The sequence below is a fragment of the Rissa tridactyla genome, chromosome 3, assembly GCF_028500815.1.
Source record: "Rissa tridactyla isolate bRisTri1 chromosome 3, bRisTri1.patW.cur.20221130, whole genome shotgun sequence".
Lineage (NCBI taxonomy): Eukaryota > Metazoa > Chordata > Aves > Charadriiformes > Laridae > Rissa > Rissa tridactyla.
In genome coordinates this window covers 3400415-3418002 of record NC_071468.1, presented here as the reverse complement: position 1 = coordinate 3418002, position 17588 = coordinate 3400415, and the positions used below count along the sequence as shown (strand labels likewise).

The window sequence follows — 17588 nt, the reverse complement described above, 5'->3', positions numbered from 1 at the left end:
ATATTTCAAGGGACGGAAATGTTGTGTGAGAGTCAGAGTCCATGTTTGCTTTCTTGGTGTGTTTTTTTCCCCTCCTCTCTTGAAGAGGAAAATGGAATTTAAAGTGGGGAAAAGAGGGAAAAGAAAGAGCTGGCAGAACTGATAAAGCAAAACATATACATGACAATACTATGCACGTAACTGCTAACAAAGGGAATGCTAAATAAATATGGAGCTCTTACCAAGTACTGCTGGCTAGATTTATTTTGGTTTTTGCATTTTTTTCTGCCCTCAGTGTTTTTGCTAATTATAAGCTGCAGCACCAAGAATATTTAATTTTGTTGAAAGGATGTGTGGTTTTCTGGGTGGTGGAAGTGAAGTAGCCAGGCGTACTACAGAGGTGAAGTGTCCTAAAGTAAAGGTTTTAAAGCATTCCCTGTCCATCTAAGCAAGCACCTTGTGGTGTTGGGATGTTATATATAGCTTTACGACTGGGGCCAGCTTTAGGAGGTTCTCTGCACATGCCCTTATTGTTTCAGTGATATAACTCTACAGTTCAGCAAGGTGGATTCGGTTATGCCGGGATAAATGTCCTTATTCCAATTTCATTTGGTTTGCTGATATAACTTTACTGATTTTAAAACCAAAATGCAGAATGCCATTATAAAAAAACTAGTGGCCCTTGTACAAAGCTGTGGAGTTTGGACCCGCACGAACATCTGCATTGAATATCGTTGTTCCTGTTGTTCTGCACTGTGGTCACACCTGTCTGCTTCTGGAGGCGTTTGCTGTAACCTAGCGGAGTTTACTGGTGTAAATGGGGGCCATCAGCTTTCCTGTCAGCCTCTTTGGAAACTTCAAATATTTGGCAGAGCAGAAAGCGAAGGAGAAAGCTGGGACACTACTGAGTTTTCAGCAGATGTTTAAGCCATGCAGAGCCCTAGGAGCTGATCTGCTTTCACATCCTTTATACAATTTTCAAGGCTGAGACCGACTCTGGATGCTCTGGGAACCCGAACTGGCTCTTTTTCTCCCTTCCTTCACCTGGGATAGCAGTTGGAATTCTTCCTGAAAGGATTGCCCATAGCAAAATAAGTCAGAATTAATTCACTTGGCTCATTTCACTGCAGCCAGTTGGATCACTGTGAAAAGACAACCTGAAACTAGTTACATGGGTATGGACTTCTTGCAAAGCGCTGAAAGACAAGGCCCAGAATCTTATACACTTTTTTTTTTTTTTAACCTGCAAACCCCTTTGAAGACTTAATTTCAGAGGCAAACTCTTATTCTATCAAGGTTTATAAAAAATAAAATCTTTTTATGACTCCTTAGAGCATGCACAGAGATTATCTATTGGCAGGAACCAAGACAAAGTTCTCAATCTGATTATTTTAATTCCCTTTTTATTTGTGGGGATGTGGCTGCAAGGAAATAATGTGGCTTCTCCAGTGAAGATGCGTGCTTTGGCATTGCCTTCAGGAGTCCCATTAGTTGCTCAAATTAAAGGTTCTGGTGTGTTACTAGGAACAGCTGTTCTTATTAAACTCGTTCATTCAAGATACAAATGAATAAGGCTTTAATCTCATCTGTTGATCAGTGACGAGTCAGCAAATTCATTGAAGGTATTACCAGCTGAGGAAATGTGTGTTTGCTGCTGCTAACCAAGTCAAAACAAAATGGAGAGTTTTTCTTTATTGCCTTGCAAATATTCTCCAAACTGTGAAGTGGATCCTGTCCTAGACTCATTTTGTGTCTGCCATATATAAGAAAAAAATGTTATAGGTCACAGGTAGGAATTATTATGGCTTATCAATAACCTGTACCAGTTTCAGTTGGATTTTGGGGGACAGGACTTAGTCATATTAGGTCAGGAGAGGGTTCATGGCATGTAGGAATCGCAGTACTCTGAGTGCCAGAAGTGCTGACACAAGGCTTATTTTTTTTTAGGTCCTTCTGTGGACTTGCCATGCAATTCTTGCAGGCTTCAGTACCACAAGAGCTGCCGAGCAATTCTGACAGAGAAAATGCCGCTGAAATACTTTCTGGCAGAAAATATTAATATTGTAGAACTAATTAAGTTTCTGTTACAACTGTATATGTATAGATAATGATCTGCTGATGGTGAGTGGTAATCTATGGTTATAAAGCTAACTGAACCAGCTGAGCCATGATCCCTGTAGTCCAAGAATTCTTCTGTGGTCACAGAGACCGGTATCGCCAGGGAGCATCTCAGGCAGTAGATGTTGTCTCTCTTCCTGCTGACTACAACGGGATAGGATGCTCCTTAAGCATCTCCTTTAAGTTTGTAACTCGAGATAGCATGAACCTGGAACTAGGAATTTCTTTTTTTCTCTCTCCTTTTCTCCCCTTTTTAATGTAAAAAGGGTTCTAAAAAATTAGAAAGTACTTTTACAAAGAGCAGCCAAATTATAATGGCATTTTCTTCTTTCTCTGGCTGCTGTGAAGAGTAACACAATTTCTTGTTCTTTGCGCACTGGACGAGAAGCTGAAACAAGCATTAAGTTCAGAGTAACTGTGGCTGGAACGTGTAAGAAACAAAGTCATGTTGGCCTTTGAGATTCAGGTTTGGAAGGAAAAAGTGATGAAACAAGGGTCATGTCTCCTCAAATGATCTTAAACTAGCATGTTAATAGCAGTGATATTGGTATTTTCCAGATTGATTCTGCCTTTGATGGTCTGTTTCGCTCTACCCGTACACTCAGGAAAAAAACAGCCCTGCATCGCTTCAGATTTGGTAAGTTTGCTTTGGGATGGGAAAAACCAAAAGCCTTAAGCTGAAAGCTCAAACCTAGCATGAATCTATACCAAACCAAATACATGCTCTGAGAGAAGTGTCCATCTGTATCCTGATATCTCTGAAGAATGGCAAAAGTATGGAATATCTTAGATGATAGAGAAATCCGGTGAGTCTGTTGTCTCTAGCTAGGTTTTTATATGGTGGGCCAACTTCATGGTGTCTTGGTGCATTTTCAGTTCCCACAGATCTGCTTAAAGTTAAGGCTGGTGGTTTTAAAAAAAAAAAAAAAGCAGATACTGATCTGTTGACACATAGTACAGTGTTTATTCTGCCAGTGTTTTGTCAACATAAAGGCCCTCAAAACTGTAGGCCTGGAAATAGATGTTTCTTTCCTCTTAGCAGCGGCTGGGTGGCCTGACTCATGAACATTTATTTATTACCCATTATTGAAGACCACTGTATAAAGGTGAGTGTCCATGGAACTGGAGCTTGCACTTCCTTGCATAAAAGTACACTCATTTATACACTTTTATCTTCCCTACATAGTTAATAGTAGTTCTCATATGTAATGTTTTATGGTTTGAGCTGCTGTAAGTCCACTGAAACCTAGTCTTCAAGTTCAAAGTTAAAGGGCTAAATCAGAGCTGTTGTTGTTAATATTGTTATGTCAGCACTGAAGAAAGCTATCGTCACTTTTATAGTTGAAAACTACACTTTGCATGGTTAAAAAGATTGCATTTGTGGCTGGTCAAAGAAATGGGAGAATACTGTTGGGAAGCACTTTAAAATTCCAGAAGTGGAGTAATGGTGCTTTTTCAGGGTTTTATTTAAAACTGTTATTTTGCTGTTCCTGCCGTACTGTCCTTCCCCTCTCTCCTCTGTCTTCCCAAACTAGGTACCTAGTAGAATTTAGATATTGAACCAGGTTATAGTTTTCAAAACTTCAGTAATCATGAAAAATGGGAAGTGTTAGATATGTTTTTGTCAAATACATATGTTTGTACTGAAAAATCCTGCCAATTTTGTATTTATGTACATAGATAAGTACATAAAATGTGTTCGCACTGATGTCGATGCATACAGGCGCTTTTGGGACCTTATTTGTTATCCTAGTACTGGGTCTAGCAGACCAACTTCTGAGAGTCAAGTATGAAAATATAATTGTAATGGCACAATTGGAGCTTGCTATCACTGTGCTCTGCAGCTTTAAGACATAGAGGAAGAAGCAGTATGTATGTATATAGACTGTGTATGTTATACAGAAACATAATCTTGCCAACGCTGAATCATCTAAAGTGTTGGTAGTGATCAAAAGTAGGAATGAATAGGGGTATGCTTTCCAAAAAATTCTACTGAAGATTTTCTCACATCAGTTGTCGTGACAATAGGTGGCACCCTTATGCCAATAAATATCAGCTTGTTTAACTGAACTAGGCTCCTTTGGACTTACCTACTGAGATTCCTTTAACCAAAATTATTAGAATTAAAAGCAAAAGCAAGTCACCAAAGCAGAATAATCATTTGGGAAATGTGGGACATGCCTGGAAAACAAAAACGTAAACTCCATTCTGACTATTGAGTCAAACACATGACTTAATTACCAGTACTGCTCTGTTGAGACACTGGAGAATTTTCAGTACGGGCATCTCTTGAGCGATACACACAAACTGTGTAAATGTATGCTTTATAACTGAGGAGTTGGACTCCTTTGGGGTTACTTCAGCATGCAAGAGAAACAAGATGTGTCCTCTTGAATTTGCTGTTACACAAACACGTGGGTGCAGGGGATATCCAGGCGATCTGCACCTCACACCTGTGCAAAGTGAGAAAGGGAATCTTATAAGAATGGGCTTCTCTCGGTAGAGTTTCTGTCACTTTTACTTCCAATGTGAGCCAAAACCCGGAAAAAAAATGTTAACCAAATTTTGTCAAGACACAAGCATTTTGGCAAGCAGTTTGGATAAATGTTCAGGTCATTTCTTACTGTACCATGAATGGACCTTATTCACTGCTCCTCTGTTGAGATTGGAAGAAGATTAAGAAGAGACAGAAGAGAGAACATTAAAAATGGCAAAATGCGTTGTAGAACAATGAAAGGACACCACATATTAGGAAGTGTAAAAAGACATCTGCTTTTATTGTACTTTGATTTTGCTAATATAATTGGGTAAAAGAAGATAAGTTTTGCTAAGCATAAATTTTATACATTTTTTTATTTTCATGAAAATAGAGTTTAAAGATCTGATGTAATTCTGAGGACATAAATTGTCTTAGGTCTGCAGATGGCCCATAAAATTTGCAAAGCCTCGACCATTTATAGGCTGGAATTGGATCAGAAAAAGTTTTAGGATTCATTGAACTTTGCTAGTCTTGGCAATGTCTGTTACGCTTTTGCTGGCATTTTGTTTCATCCTTACATTGCAAAAGTAACGTCTTACGGTGGTAATGCAAAACTGAAGGGGAAAAAGAATTTTGAAAGAATTGATGGAGCTAATGAGGTTCCATTCTGATTTATGAGACTTACTTAATACAGCTGTTCTCTTAGCTAAAATTTTGCTGAAGTAGCTCTGGTGTTGTAGGGAAAATTAAAATTTCCAGTGCTTCATGAAATGTTCTTTATTTGGACCTCTCTTCATTTCCCTTTCATCATCTCATGCTGATTTTTGCAAAGTTTTTTTGCAGAGCAGTGTAATACCTGGATAAATTGTATTCATTGGGATGAATGCTGTCTCCAGCTCTGGTGCCCAAATGCAATTGTTGATTTCTGCTTAGCGTTTGCTCCTCAGCAGCAGCAGATCTGGTTTTAGGTGGGTGGTTACAGAGCCAACAGGACCAAGAGACTATTGCAAGTCAGTTAAGTCTATCACGTTGTACTTAAATGATATTAAATGAAGATGTTTTACCAAACACTTTCATATGCTCATCTTGGACTGACAAATATCCTGTTGCCACTGATGAGTGTTTCTATTCCTTGAATTTCATAGATAGGAAAACTTATAGGTAGAAAATGAAGTGTCGTGTAACACTGTCATATTTTGCAACTTTCTATGAATATACAAATCGTAAGCCTGATTGTACATTGTTTTATGTTTTAAAAAGTCTTTTTTTTGGCATCTGCAAATTCAATTTGTTATAGCATAAAAACAGCTTAAGAAGCTGTACCCCTCTCCAAACTTTTATGTGAGTGCTCATTCTGCAGAAAAAATGCAGGTTTCTGGGTAGAAATACTTGTAATATGGTTTGGGCTTTTGGTATTATGCTGATTAAATAATCTTTTCAGTATCATGAGAAAGAAGATAGAACTCCTAGATGGAAGGTCTATGTCAAAGTTGCTGCTAGCACTCTAACTTGTTTGGAGACCTGTGCCAGCAGTAAAGAAAAGAATATTATTTTATTATTTTTTTTTACAGTGCTATTAGATTAGGCAGAAGCCATTTCAGGTCCACATTCATCTTGCGTGGGGTGGAGAGGGAGGGAAAGGCTTGCCAATCCAAAACTCTTCCAGCGAGGGTGTCATTTGGTAGAAGTTATGTTCTGCTTTTTGATGGGCAAATAATTGAAATTGAAAAAGAAAAACTCAATTATCTTTTCATCTTTCATGAAGTAACTTTTGATTATTTTTTGAGAGCATAAAATGTTATTCATCCACAGTTTCTGAAACAAAAAGGAAGAAAAAGTACTTTATATTTTGAGGGAATGGTGCAATGGGACTGTATGGAAAACCCCTTCCCTATTGCATTCTGCTTTGACAACTAGGGTTCTATTTATCTGTCTATGATTATTTCCCCTGGTATTTTGCATATAAAAATCACTCATATCTAACATAAGCTGTCAGCTCCTGAAGAGCGGTGGAAAAAACTAAGCACTGACTTTGGGCCAGAAGGTACCATCTGTCTTTAAATAACACTTTTCTAGAAGAAACTGTCCCTTCATACTGATGCATGACGAAAAGTGCAGGAATCATGCACTTGTTTTAAACTTCCCATAGTTTCTTGATCGTAGAGGGACTGCCAAAATGATGGTGACAAAGTCATCAGCATGTGGAATCCTTTGTCATCCTGGTGAATCACTTACTGTGTGGTCCAGGAACTTGTCCTATTTCCACGGGAAAAACGAGCTTCTCCTGGCAGTGGATGCCTATTGAAAGGCGTTGTCATTTCTGATCTACCAGCTGCTGAAAATGAGGTGTAGGTTTAAGTTTAGACCTCTGTGGTTCTTGGTGAGTGGACAGTGGAGTCTGACTTTGGTTTATTCATTTGAAGAGGTTCCTGAGGCTGTTAAAGAGACAAAGCTAATCTGTCTTGGGAATGGGCTGATGGATGTACTGTAGCATCCTTCTGGGAACTTAACTGTATTTTGGCTCGCTTAGCTCCCAAACGTTATTGGTATAGCTTGTTTACATGCTGTGTCTGAGGTTAAATAGTAATATATTTAAAATACAGTTTCTAACTCATGTTTCATGTCTTCTAATCCTATGTTCAGTTCATAAGGGTGCAGTTGCTGTCTTGAAAAATCAAAACAAGTTGGACCTTTTTTGTCCAATATCTAAGTATTAGGTTGTGACAGTGAATGAAGTCCTTTAGAGCAGCAGGATCATCCTTTGTTGCCTCACTAGGAGTGAGGAGGAGTATTCTGGTTCATCTTGTGCTTCTCTGTCCTGAAGTGGATTCTCCAAAGGGAATCAGTAACTGTAGAGGAACACATTTAATTCTTATAGGGTAGAGGGAACACTGTCTCATTTCTATTCCTGGTCTCCCCTTTTGTAAAGACCAAGTTGTATGGTGAAACTTCTGTGCTCCCTAGGTGTGTTTCACTGCAAGCTTCAAGCAGAATACTCTTGGGTAGCAATATTATTGGGAAACTCATCTGATGTAATAAAGGAATCAAGCAGTCACGTCTTCAGTATATCAAAGAGAAGCAAAAGGATATATGTGTGTATGTGTCTGGCTGTCTCTTGTCACTGAAGGGGTAGAAAGCCTGAAGGGGTAGAAAACCCTTTTGGTTTAATCTAGTTGTCAATTAATTAAGTAGAATTTTTCTTCCATTTCTTCACTTTATCTTTTACAAACATGTAGGTGCATCATCAATTAAGATCAATTAATCTTAAGGTACGAAATTTCTGCAAGGCTGCAGAAGCACTCCTTGCAATCCTCCTGATTTTAAGAGTTTCGACTTTGCTCTTGATGGGACATAACTTAGGGTGTCTGGAGCATACAGCCCCCTGGCATTGGTGTTGGCATTGTCCTCTGCCATTTTCATAATTTTCCTTCAAGATACACTATTTAGATTTTCCACTTCTTGTGATTCTTTCTTTTTCATGTCTGAACATAGAATAAGTAATTTCACACTAATTTCTACTGATTCCTGTAAGAAGATTGTTCTAACTTACGGAGCTCAAAGTTTAGGGGTAAAAATTCCATGGTGTATGAAGCACTTCATAAGAAAGAAAGGGCCTATTTACCACTCATCTGTACATACACAATGTATGAAGTATTCTGGCTCGCTTAATCATGTGGTCAAATTTTATACTGTAAAAACCAAACAGATTGTGTGGTTTGCACAGAGTTGCAAAACTAAATGAAGCACATTCAAAATACATTTCTGGTATAATTCCATTTTCCAAATTAACGTATTAAACATGAATATAATAGCCCAGGTTTCAAAACCAACAATGTTCTCCTTAGAACTCAACATCTTTGTTTTCAGACTGTTAGGAGTTTCCATGAGTTACATTGTACGCATAGCACACAGAGATGGGTGTGGGTAGTAAGTACGACACCAGCCTTCATGGACCATTGTGAGAGGTCAGGAAATTTTGAGCAAGATGAAGGTTAGAGGTAACATCCACATTTGCAAGCTTCATTACAAATTTCTCAAGGTTTTGAGTTTCTCAGCTAGGGGCTCAGATTTAAATTCCAGACTTCAAATATGTAAATACTTTACTAGAAATAGGCCTTGATGTCTCTGTGATCCAGCTCACTGTTTTCTGCTTTCTTCCTTCTTTGCCTGTTGAGACAGTAAGTTCTCTGGGGCACAGTCTCCTCCTGTGGATACGTACAGATCCCAGTGTGAGGGACTCCGAGCTCCTGGGGACAGGACCTCCAATTTTTTCTCTCTCAGTGAACATCTCTCTCTGGTAGGAGACATGAGATGTAAGTCAACTGAGCGTGTCCCAATTTTTAGGTTAGGACAACCTGCTCAGGCCTGGAAGCATTACAGTGATATGAATAAATGGTTGCAGGAGATGCCTAATTGTCCGGTGAAGTAGCTGGGGGAGTGAGGTATGCTTAGCATTTTGTAAGACTGTACAGCTTCTGGCATGCTTAGGCAAACTTTTGGCTTTCCCTTATTTTGTTTCCAGCGGTACAGCAGAGATGCTAAGTGCTTTGTTGTTGCCATGGAATGGGTCACCTCTTAGTATCACCCCTTTCTGTTACCTCCACGTTTATCAGCAAAGGTTAAATAAGGCACGATAGCCTTGCTAATCTTCAGACAATCCAAGTGCCTTCATGCATCAGACATTTCCACAGGGCCTGCAGGGACACAACAGTAGGACTGACCACTAAAATGTGCTATTTTATTGGACATGGGCAAACAAATAAGGTTTTGGTCAAAGTGGTTAAAAAAGACCAAACTGGCATGCTACTTGCTCATTTTTCTGGCAGTTTTGTGTGTGCTAGGGAGCTTTGGGCTTAGCTGGAAACCTTGGATGTCATTAATGAGCCACTGTGCTTTACTTAGAAGCCTTCAGTGTAAGGTTGAAAGGTGAAAGAAAGAAATCCCAGACCTGCACACCATGCTGCGGAATACACATATTTACCATGCACGGATCTCTGGAGAAGTCCCCCACCAAGCTGACACTAACACTGACAGCCAGATGTGCAACTCGGATCAGAGCAACAATGAAAATAGACTGTGGTTTACAACTGCTTGCAACAATAAACAAAGCATATCAAAGGATCCCCCACAACATACTTTCTCTGTAGAAACCTACATGGTTTTATTATTCCAGTCTCTAACTTTAAAGCATTTTTGTCATTTTTGTAGAAGAAGAATTAAATAGTTGCAGATTCCTACCAGGGACAATTGTCAGGGACTGGACTGGGTTTACTGGTCAACCACATCCATCCCAAAGAGCCTGTGTGCATAGTCAGCAAAAACTTCCTTAAGGAAGATGTTACTTGCCAAAATCTACCTTCCTAAATTTGTGATGCATTTTTATATGGGCATTACTTATATAAGGCTCTTCCCACTGTCCCATCCAAATTGTTACAAATGTCATTTTAGGTAGCTTCAGTTGGACTTTGCAATATTCAGTCCTTCACTTGACTGACGATGAGTTCTTCTCTCTGGTTAACGGGATAAAACAAGAGGGTCCATGCCCTCCAAGCAGATGTTTATTGGTTTTTACAGGTAGGCACAAATATCACAATACGGCATGACAAAATGCCATAAGAAGCCTTTGAAAGACATTTCAATATATGAGCATTTCAAATGCGTAAGGTGTAAATTTGAAGTGTTGCCCTGGAGAAAAATTAATTCAGCTTTGCAAACTGATCTGGAAGAACTAACCTGTGAACGGGAAAGCGACAAAAGCAGCTTTAATACGAAAACAAGTAAAGCCTCTGTTTCAGCTTGCTTTTTTCCTGAATCTATTTTAAATCTTTAGCATTCTTTCAGCCTCCAGATTCCTCTAAAGTTGAAAGATGCCTTGTTCTCCAAGGCTCATATCACCTTACCAGGAAAGTCATGGAGGAGGATTCATAATGTCTTCTGTTATATAGCTATACCTTTACTTGATGTTGACATGAAATTCTTTGCTAAAGTTCTGGCAATAAAGTTGAAGAAATTTGTTCCCTAAATTGTTTCAGCTGATCAAGCAAAATTTGGAATTCTCTCTATGTCCTGAAACTTCAGAAAGTTAATATTTTGTGTTATCCTGACTCAGTCAAACTCTTGTCACTTTCCTGGAATCTTTGTGGGCTGAAATACCTAGGTATTTTTATTTTTGCAGACATCTGCACTCTGCCATGGAATTAAATGTGAGAAAATTTTAGTTGTATTTTATTACTTCAGAATACTTCTCTGTAAGGCACTCCAGGTGGAAAGGAACAAACAGAATAATTATTCTTGGATGAAGTTCTTCTGTTCTGGCCCTCCTCTTTTTACCTTGGTGTATTACTTCTGCAAGGTTCTGGATTTTCCTAAATCAAGCTAGGAATAACCATCAGGCAACAAAATAGATAGGTGACAGTTTCACTCATGCGTACTAGGTCTTCAGCTTTCAAACGGCTGTGCACAATGTCATCATTTCCTTGCTTCTCAGAGGTCACATTTAAGAAGCCAGTTGATAAGGAAGGATATCGTAAACGGAATGCCTGCAAAGAAATCTGTGAGTTCACTGAATTACAGGAGAATGAAGGGAGGTTTTGAGGCATTGCTGAGAAGCTAAACGATACTCCTCGTAGCAGCCTTTGTCCCAGATGGATGTTATCCTGTCATAGCTAATCAGAACCTGCTCTTCTGTAACACTGAAGATGAAGGTCTCTAAAATGGTGAGATGCAGGAAAAAAAAAATTATAAAACAATCAAAACAGATCTGCCTGTCAAAGTTGGTGGCTATGAAATTCTGGGTGTGAGCAATTGTGACTTCTTGAGTTTTAAGATGAGATTAAAATGTTCAGAAAGTAAAGCCAAGGACTGTGTGCCCTCCTCTCCAGACTATACAGACTCTTTTGCTTGCTGTCCTGAAGACCCAGAGAGGTTGACACCCTTCATTGCACAGTGGCCTGGCTACAGAAAGGAGGAGACTTAGTCCTGGCTGCAAAGCGGGAATACAAGCTTAAACATGAGACTGAAGTGCCCCCCACTTTCTGGGAACTTACTGTTCCTGGTGTCACCTGTGAGAAGGGCAGATAGTATTTGCAGGGAGTCTTTATCATCATCTGCAAATTTATCATTACTGCTATAGGTGAACCAGTAGCTGTCCCACCGTGTCCCTCTCTTCCTGGTGTCCCTGATAGACTGCAGACTTGTCAATGAGTGGAAGTGGGGTGGAAGCTAGAGTGCTTTCCTAACTCACTGGATAGTCTTTACATGCTGCAACAGACAAGCTGTTGTGGTCATGGGATTAAAATATTACAAGCTTTGTTTTGAAACAACGACACAAGGAATGCTTGCGATGACTCCTTGTGCAGTGGTTTGTGATTTAGCTCATGCCTAGAAACCACAGTTTCTAGATTGCAGGACAGCTCATAGTTTGGGAATTTCCAAAGCGACTATTAACTGGAATGTCAGTTTATATAACTGTGTCTGTGTGAGTTCAAGTTTTCTTCTCTTACAGGTGGCAGCGGTGCTGGGCAGGGGAAGGGAGAACAGGAGAAAACCTATTACTGTTTGTTTTGCGTGGATGTGGTGGAAATTCAAACTTTGACTCTCACCCACCATGTCTGGAATTAATCTATCTGGCAAACCAAGTACAATCATGGCAAGAAATTATACTTGCTACACTGAAGCCTTTCCTATGGTACCAATCCAGCGTCTTATGAGGTCAACGGAAAAGCCTTCGTAGGCTTCAGTGGGAGTCAGAACAGCTGTCAATGGGCTCTGTAGGCTCTTCAAGTCTTAAATGGATGCAAGGGTGTCGTGGTTTAAGACAAAGGGCGTCTGTTCCATTACGAACTTCATTCTTAACTAGACACCGCAAAAGGGATAGGATCAGAAAGCACAGAAGAAGGTGTTTGACACCCTTTGCTAAGAATGAGAAATACCATCTCTGTTGTGTCTTGGTCATATTTTTCATTCAGTGATGACCTAAGGTGAAACACCTAGAGAGTCCTTGCAGAATACTGTGAACTAAATACATAACAGTAAGAAATGACTTCAGTCTGGCCCTCTAGTCCAGTAGAGGAGCTGCACTGCACCTGTACATTAAGTACCTAACCTCAGGCATGAGGCTTGGTTTCAGACACACCTCTCCAATTACCTGGTTTGCACAGTGATCGTTAGAAATCTCAGGTTAAGATCTCTGCTTTGTTTTTTTTTTTCTTCACCTTCATTGTACATGAAACCAAGGTGCAAATTCAGCACCATAAATGGCAGCCTGCACAGTGGTGCCCAGCTCTGCTGTTTGCTCATTGAATAGCTTCTGAAGGAAAACCACACACAACTTTGGTTCTGCAGAAGAGGACAGATTCTTAGCACGGGACCACATAAGGTCAAAGACTGAGAATCAGAGCCTATCACTTGCTGAAGACACCATGAGCACCAATGCATACGCTCCCCAAAACCCTCGTCCAAATTCAGAGCATGTCTGAATTCTAACGAGTGAGGAAAAAACATTAGGAAAGAATGAGAAGTGAGAGACTGTGTTTAGAATCTACTTTGTTTGTTTTGCTTGGGTCAGTATATCTTCAAGACGAAGATGAAAGGTTCTTCAGGCGCTCAAAGCTGTGTGCTTTTCTGCTTTTGTTGCCACTTTTTTCCTGACAGGAGTGGTGTTTGGTGCCTACGGAATGCAATAGAGGAGCCAAGAACAGATGCAGTACTGCAGCACACTCGGATTGGTGGAACAGCAGCAACTCGTGGAGGAGGTGCTTTCAGAGCACCAGACACAGTCACCTGGTGAGGACTCGGCTCTGGGAAAACACCAGGATAAGAACTGCTAACGTGAATTTTTCCAAAATCATCTTCCCAGGCTCTCAAAATAGGAATACTGTCCTAAATATTAAGAAACAGAAAACCATAATATTACCAATGAATTATTTTTATTTGCTTTCTCATCTCTTTCATTTGAAGGTGGCTAATTATGTGTTGTTTTAACCCTTTTGGAACTGAACGTTTTTAGACTCCCACATAAGAGGAACGCCTAGCTTTCTCCAGTGCCTAATTAGTGCCTTTTTCTTTAGTCACCAATGATTCTTCGAATTTTTCCTCATATCTATCATGACTAGAAATCTGTGCTTTTAAGGTGAAAGGTCTGATTGCAGTTTAGTGTCTTTGACGGGCAGAGCCAAATCTTTTCAACAAGAACCACAAATATTGAAGGATTCCTAACACAGTGGTGAGAAATGTTAACATTACAGGCATGTTTACTGAAAAGTGGTGTAATTGTAGCAAAAATGGGTGGTGAAAGCTAATGAACCCTGCTGTAGAAAATTAAAAGCTGCATTCATAGCTGAGACCCTCACGTCGGGAAACGTGGTGACGTCCTTTCTTCATAACCGTGAGTTAGCAGAGTTTACAGCAACCTACTTCTGAACCTGGCATAGATATTTTCCAGAGATAAGCAGCTGCCGAGGCTCTGTGAATCTGAAGATTATTGGACAAAGAGAGACAGCAATCCTTTCTTCTGAGTAGATCTTGGATTAATTTGTAAAATGCAGGATTGTGCTAATACCTTAAATGTAAGAGAACAAAATGAATGAAAGGATTTAAAGATGGATTTTATCTCAACAAGCGAGTGATGCATTTTAATGCACCATAAACAAGTAACACTCACCTCTTCTGCATTACAAGGTAACATATTGTTTTGTTTTCAGTTTACCTCCCACCCTCTAACTGTTGTTCTGTTTTCCATTACTGCAACTTGCAGTGTAACAACAGAACCGTTGAATCATATGAGAAGGGTCCAGCAAATCTTATTTGTTCCACCAAAATTCCTTCCATGTGTCAAAGCTTCCTTTTTTTTCTTTTGCTAATTTTTGTCATGTGCTCAATTTTAGTCATTTCTCCCACACGTTGGAGGCCAGCGTCCTTCCCTCACCACTGACAGGTTTTGAGGCCTTACAAGAAGTAACCAAAGCCGGTTGGCTACTTACCACATCCTTAGAAGAATGTAATCACTGTGCATAACTAAAATCTGCCCTCAAGAAGAGGGGAGAGGAGAAGAGCAAAAGAGAACAGCAAAAAAAGGGACTTGGACTGGAGAATGTAATTGGTGATTCAAATTAGAGATGCTAAATGGTATGAGAAGAAATCTAGAGAAGAGCTAGACCTCTCGCTAATACTGGAGGAACATATGACTTCAAAATGGCTGACAAGACATAAAATCAATTAGCTGAATTCAAATGAGGGAAAACGTTGCATCTCCGAGATAAACTGAGCAAACTCGTATGAGAGAGTGAAAGGCAGTGTGGGATTTTCAGCATGTTTCTCTGTAGGCCCTTTGAAGTTTGTGAGCTAGAGCTCAGAATCAGACAGGATTTCGTCAGGGGCTGCCCTGCGCTTCATTTGCCCAACAGTGCATTTTATGCATATATGTTTGGGGGCAGGTTTCCAAACATTTAATGCCTCTTTCTTTCCTTTGGGAAAGGATAATTTGGGTCATTGGTCTCTAAAGAACTTTTTCCAACAACGGTTTTGATTTGCTCAAGGAAAGTGAATGGGAATTCTATTAGAAGCAAATGCATAGCAGAGGCATCTACTACTGCCCTTTAACTGCTGGAGACTTTGCTCTTGTGTGTTTTATTCACCTCATAAAAAAAAGCTTAGAACCTTGTAAAAAATATATATCACAGAAAAGATGTGAGACTTAGCACAAATATATACCACACACATAGGCTGGTCTTTTCTTTGCGTGTATCCAATTAACTTTCTTTTTTTTTCATGTTGTTTTTGCCAACTTCCCATTGTTTCCTCATATATGAATTTGCTTTGGCTTGGGCCACGCTACCTCCTTTGTTGTCATAGGCTTTTTCTCTCTCTACAAATTTATAGCTACCCAATAAAAAACAAGAGGGTGAGAATACACTTTGTTAACAGAGCCAAAGTGTGTAAATGTTTATAAGAAGTGATGCTTACATTAATCTTAAGTAAACTGTAAGAACATATAAAACTTAAATGCTTAATGCTTTCTAGACACTAGATTTTGGTACAGGATTAGAACTTTTGCTAGCCAAAACGTTAAGGATTAAAGAACTGGAGCCCAGATCCAGCACTGTCCCATATAAGTTTTGAATATGGCAAGTTTTTAAAACAGTGTTTGAAAAAGTATTTGAAACTATTTGGGTCATATTCATAGCCAGGCCCCAGAGGGATCTTTGAATTCTTCCATTGGGTCAAAGGCCTGTATTTAGAGAGGTGGAGGACTCAATGTGCGTCCTCATGGCCAATCATCCACCAGTAGGACTACTGTCATAGTTGCCTCTGCAGTTGCTGTTCCTCATTCACATTCTCACTGGAGAGACCAAAGACTCTGGAATGTGGATGCTGAAGCATGGTCTAAATTATCTGTCTTTTGCAAGACAGAAGTTTGCTTTTCAGCACAGTCTTTAATTGCAAAGAAGAAGTTAGGCAGAGTATTTGCACCAGCATGCTACTTATAATCAACATGGTTTTCATTTGAGAACTTTTTTTTTTAATCTATTTGAGAGTACGCTCCTTTTTTAAGATGTTGGACTTTATTTTCTTAATCTTAGGATCACTCAAGTTTCCTGTAGAGGAATAGTTTATCCATGACCTTCCTGTATCTATTTTATCGTGCTATTTCTCATATGAGATTAATTTGTAGTGCCGCCTTTTAGTATAGATGAAAGCTTCCAAAGGTCAGAAAAGCCCACGAAAATCACTATTTTGACCTAGTGGGCATTACTGGAAAATTTTTTGAAAATCACACCTGTAACCCCTCTGGGCCCAATAGCTGCAGCTAGATTGAAACATTCTAGAGAAAACGATAGCTTGACCAATGAGCCTACATTACAGTTCTTGTGAAGCACTGCAGCAGCCTCTGTAAATTGATTTTTCTTTTTTCTTAAAGTTATTACTCCTTCAGTTTTATTGCAGTTTTGTGTGCGTGTATTTGGCCTCTCTGGAGAGATGTTGTTTGCATAGCCTAGGTCTGAAGAAACAGAGTGTTTTCTAAATGAAAGTTTAATCAGTTTCTGTTTGGTATCAGGGCGTTTGGAATTCTGCTTCTACATGTAGAAATGGGTACATAAAAAAAGTGCATTTCTCCTTTCTCTCTCACCTGTGTGAGCATGACTCTGTATTTCACTGAAATACAAATCAATCCCAGTGAGTTTTTGAAAGAAGTTGGTAAACTGTGGCTTTTCAAAAGTATTTATTGTATTTACTTATGAAGTCACGATTTCAATAGAAACTTCATGGGCATTTTGAACACATTGCTGATGATGTCGGGAGATCTGTAAAAAACCAAAGGAGTTTGATAAGCTTTAATGATGCACTGGGGCAATACGAAGTGAGGTCAAACAGCCCCTAAAGCAGACTGTAATATGGAGGTTGAGTACTTACATGAACAGCATAAACCACTAAGAGTGAAGCACTGCTTGCCCAGTGGCCACTGCTCTGTAAAGCTGGCTGGGAAGTAGCCCGCTTCCATGGGATTTCTCCTGGCAGGGCTGTAATGGGGAAGTGGAGTGGCTGTGCTTTCAAGAGTTATTTCTTGTTTGTTGCAGTGATGACATTTCCATCTGATGACAACTTACAGTTGTTTGAAATTTCTCTTCATTCTGCCTTGGAATGACATAAGTCCACCCAAAGCACTGGCTCTTTCACGCACTTTCACAAGAAGCAATGACTTCTATTTCAAATTGATAAACTGAAGGTTTTAACCAAACTCTCTCTTTTTTCTGAAAGTGGCTATAAGGCCCTCCTACATGTTAGGAACACTACCGTCAAAATCTCTTTCCACAGAACACTTTAACAGAACTGTATTCTTTTATGAAGAAAAACTGTCAAAAATATTCTGACCATCTCCTATAAATGTTTTGCAAAGGTTTTTTAACAACCTTACTTGGATTTGCACTTTCTTCTGGGAGGGTTATGTGTCTGCAATGTATTGTTATTCCTTTGGACAGTTACTGTTTCTGTACTGAGACTGAAATGATATTAT

The 17588-nt window shown here is 39.5% G+C and overlaps 1 protein-coding gene across 2 annotated transcripts in view; it reads left to right on the top strand.

The window, feature by feature from the left end:
• The window catches only part of HAO1 (hydroxyacid oxidase 1), a 365752-nt gene that overhangs the window by 70862 nt on the left and 277302 nt on the right, over positions 1 to 17588 (top strand). For both annotated transcript variants that reach the window (XR_008465485.1, XR_008465484.1), the window contains one exon: positions 2656 to 2734. The gene's annotated coding sequence lies outside the window, so the exon portion shown is untranslated. The remainder of the gene's footprint in view (positions 1 to 2655; positions 2735 to 17588) is intronic.